Source organism: Octodon degus, unplaced genomic scaffold (assembly GCF_000260255.1).
Source record: "Octodon degus isolate 3935 unplaced genomic scaffold, OctDeg1.0 scaffold00180, whole genome shotgun sequence".
Lineage (NCBI taxonomy): Eukaryota > Metazoa > Chordata > Mammalia > Rodentia > Octodontidae > Octodon > Octodon degus.
The window spans coordinates 1,792,476-1,796,900 of NW_004524756.1; the positions used below are offsets into that span (position 1 = coordinate 1,792,476).

A 4,425-nucleotide genomic window follows, 5' to 3' on the forward strand; every position below is an offset into this window, starting at 1 on the left:
AGCTTTGTGGAAGCAGCCACTTAAAGGACTGAGCTAGGGCCAGGCCCCCCGTGGCTTTACTTTTTATACCTCATTTTTATACTTTTCTGCTGGATGGTTAAGATCAAGATAAAGGAAGACCGGGCCTGGGCTAGGACTGGCTGGTTTTTAATTTATTAAGAATGTTTATTTTTCTGTATTTAATTAAAACTATCCATCTACCTATATCATTTTTTAAAAGGTGATATTGACTTCTTAAGGAGGGAGAAATAATAAAACAGTAATTTTTCTCCTAAAAAATGTTTTATTCCTTATTCCTTTTTTTTTTGTATTTTAGGGAAGGGTCTACTTGTTCTTCAGGGTCTCACTACTAGATTGGATCATAGTGATCCACTTGTTTACAGCCTCCCAAGAGCTGGGATTACAGGTGTGCGCTACCACACCCAGTCTCAATTGCCCTCTCAGCAGACCTCCGACCCCTGTGTCTGCTTAAGCAGGCGCTTTAATCTGCTGAGCTATTTGTCCAGCCCATCCCTTATTCCTGATACTTTTTAATAAATGAAGTTCTGAGGGCTTCTTTTGAAGTGGCTATTAATTGATCATCTTCAATTTTTTGTTTTTCCTTCCTGTTATTTCCTCACTTAACCCAGACATTTTGCTAAATTTAAAAATAAAAGTTTTTTCCAGTTACAGTTTGAGATTAAGCATAGGTTTCCCAAAGTGACAAAATATATAACTGTAGTTTTCATTCTAGATTTAAATTGTAATGGTACTGTGATACAAATAATTAGAAGGTGTTGAAGAATTTTAAATATTTCAATATGTATACTTTATGTAACCTAAGATGCTATCAGTAGTAAGAAACATGACTTTTATATCACTAAAGGGAAAAATGCTTGCCACCCACCCTCACCCTCTTCCTCTCTGTCTCCCTCTCCCTTTCCTCTCCCTCCCCTCCCCCCTCCTCTCCCCCTCCCCTGCCTCTCCCTCCGCCCTCCTCCCTCCCCCTCTACTTCCTCCCCTCCCCCTCCTCCTTCCTCTCCCCTTCCCTCTCCCTCTCCCCAAAAAATGTATTTTATAATCACTCAGAATAGTCTGGACTTGGTAATTTTTCTGCCTCATCCTCCCAAGTAGCTAGGATTACTTGGGTAAGCCAGCATGCCCATGTGGCCGAGAGCTTTTTAGCTTTGAATCTGACTTGGGTGGGCGTGTGTGTGTGTGGGGGGGCTAGACAGTTATTAAAGGGCATTTGGAAGCCCTTGAAGAGTGGTAAGCAATTTTTTTTTAATACAGATTTAGTTGTTTCCAAGCTAGTGTGTGTGCTGTAAATGAAAAGAGAAATAAAATTGTAAAATAATTACCTAGAATAAAATCTGAATTCCTTAGGTCCTTATTGTAGTTTCTTATTACTTGGTTAACTATTTTTTTAAAAAAAATCTTATGAATGTATGTATGTATGTAAGTATTTATTTGGTGCAGGGTCTCGCTTCACAGTTTGGACTCATAGTGATTTTCCTTCTCAGCCTCTCCAGCACTGCAGTTACAGTTACAGGTGTGCACCACCATTCCCCTTGGCATCCCCATGGTGTAGGGCTGGCATGGCATGCGGTACTAGGGATCAAATCCGGGTCCTTGCGCTTGAGGCAGGCACTTAGACCTCCGAGCTATGTCCCCTGCCCTAGTTAACTATTCTTAATCACTTCCATTAAGTTGTCTGCCTCTACAGATTTGGGCTGTAGTTATAGTCACTGGCTACATGAAGCTAGTTGTAAAATTAATAAGGATTAAGATAGTTAAGACAGCTATCTTTTCTGTTTAGAATAAGAAATTGGGTATTTTGGAACAGTGCTGTTTCAGGAGGATCATCTTCTGTGCCATTTGTGCAAATTGTGGGCTTTACTGTGACACTTGGTGGGTGCTCACAAAAGCAGTTCTCATTAAATGTCATGACATGTTGGGTATATCAGTTATGTTTATCTCTGTTGGTAATCTCTTGGTCACATATATAAAGGGAGTAGTATTTTGATCATTTCGACTAAGAAGAATGTATTTTTTTTTGGGGGGGGGGGACGGAACCAGGGATTGAACCCAGGCCCTTGCACTTGCCAGGCAAGCGCTTATTCTACTGAGTCATCTCCCCAGCCACAAGAATGTATTTTTTTTTAATGTATTTAGTACAGGGTCTATAGGGTTTCACTATAATGATCGGACTCGTAGTGATTCTCCTGTTTTCAGCTTTTCAAGTGCTGGGATTACCCTGACCAGTCTAAGAGTGTATTTCTTTCAGTTCTATTGTCTTTGAGGAGTAACATATAGAACAGTCATTTTGAAACCCTGTTAATTTTTTTGACATTGCATACAGTCAACTGCTGTGCATTTTCATTGACCTCATAGACAGTGTTGAAGGTCACATGCATCATAGTAAATTCTGTAAGCATCTGTTAGGACTTGTGTAGATGTTTCATCAAAGCCACATAGGTTACGCAAGCAGCAGTTTATCATACTAATAAATGTCTGGGAGCTAATGGCCAGTACTTTGAAAATATAGAGATCAGAGATAATTGTACTGATCTCATGATGTCAGTAAGTTTAGTATTACAAGATTTTAGCCAGGCATGGTGGCACATGCCTGTAATCCCAGCACTTGGGAGGCTGAGGCAGGAGGATCAGCCAAATTTGGAGGCCACTCTGGACTACCTGGTGAGGCCCTGTCTCCAAACAAACAAATTTTTCTTTTCCTCAAGTGTGTATACTTTTTTTTTTGAGGGTGGGGAGGCTATGTGTGTGTGTGTGCGTGCGTGCGTGCGTGCGTGTGAGTTTTTGTGGAGTAGTCCAGTCTAACTCTTCAAGGCCCTGGAGTTAACCTTAGAGCTGGTGTAAAATCCTTGGTCTCCTCATTCCCAGAACAGGGTCTTTATGTTTTGGGGTTTTTTTTGGTTTTTTGAAACAGGATATGACTGTAGTTCAGGCTGGCCTTGAACTCACTTGAATCCCCTTGCCTCAGCCTCCTGAGTGCTGGAATTACAAGGGTGGGTCACCACAGCTGCTGCTCATGGTCTTGAATACTGCTTTGGGGTCTGAGGAATTGATTCTGTATTTTCCATTAAGCTTCTTTAAAACAATTATTAATACATGCTTTTAATTTCTATCTTAAGTTGTTTCTTTTTAAATGTATTTAGTGCAGGGTCTACAAGGTCTTACTGCACAGATCAGACTCATAGTGATTGTCCTGTTCTCAGCCTCCCAAGCACTGGGAATACAGGTGTGAGCCACCATGCCTGTCTTAGTGCACCCACGGGGAGGGTCAGGATCAAACCCGGCTGCTGAGCTCTGCCTAAGCAGGTGCTTTAGTCCTCTGAGCTATCTGGCCAGCCTTTAATTTCTATCTTGCCACCAAGATGTTAAAACAGAATTGTGCCTGCCTTCTACTGTTTTTTTGTTTTGTCTTTTTGAGACAGGGTCTTGCTCTGTATTCAGGCTGGCCTTGAGCTCACTTTGTCGTCCAGGCTGGTCTCAAACTCTCAGCGATCTTCCTGTCTCAGCCTCTCAAGTGCTGGGATTAGAGGTATGTGCCACCATGCCTGGCCTGTCTCCTACTTTTAATATTTGTGTGACCTTTAAGAAGCTGCTCATATTTGTTGCTCAATAAAATTATGGGAAAAAAAAATAAATGGGCTTTGAGTCACTTCTCAGAAAAAAAAAAAAAAAGAAGCTGCTCAGTTTCTTAGTGTGAATTTCGTCATCTACAAAATAGGGAATGTAATTATCATTCACCCTTGTGAAATTAATGACAATAGCATAAGGGAAGCCCAATCCATTCTTCACATTAGTACCAGTATAAGTATTCTAAAATGCAATATACATTGTCATTTTTCTCTCATTAAATCCCTTCCATAATTATTATATAGTACGCTGGATAAAATCAGTGTCCTGGAAAAGTAACAGGGCTAAAAGTGTAGCTCAGTGGTATGGCACAAGCTTAGCATATATGAGGCCCTGGGTTCAATTCCCAGTGCACACACACACAGAGAGAGAGAGAGAGAGAGAGAGAGAGAGAGAGAGAGAGAGAGAAAGGTATATTAAGACCTTTCTACATTATCATACTCACTTTTTGTTTTTAGCTCTTACTGCCTTTTTTTTCCCTCCCTGACTCACTAACTTTCAAAAATTTGTAAGACTTGCACTTTGCCTAAAAAGTTCTTTCTAGTTTTACCTGGTTACTCTTCCAGATCTGCAGCCAGGCATCTCAAGGGAAGAATTTCTCAACCCTTCTTGGGTTTATCAGCATTGTCACGGGGTGCTGTCCAAAACTGCCAGGGAAGCTATATTTAGTATGTGCATCATATTTCCATCCCAACAGTGAAGCATTTCTGAATTTAGAAGACCCAAATGTTTCTGATAAGATGATATGGTTTTTTAGTAGAGCTCTGTTTAGCAGTTGGGAGG

At 40.8% G+C, this 4,425-nt stretch overlaps 1 long non-coding RNA gene across 1 annotated transcript in view; it reads right to left on the reverse strand.

Moving 5' to 3' along the window:
- LOC111813304 overlaps nt 1-4,425 on the reverse strand; it is a 17,884-nt gene that overhangs the window by 4,157 nt on the left and 9,302 nt on the right. Inside the window, exon 3 of the long non-coding RNA XR_002818604.1 lies at nt 893-901. This is a non-coding gene — a long non-coding RNA (uncharacterized LOC111813304). The remainder of the gene's footprint in view (nt 1-892; nt 902-4,425) is intronic.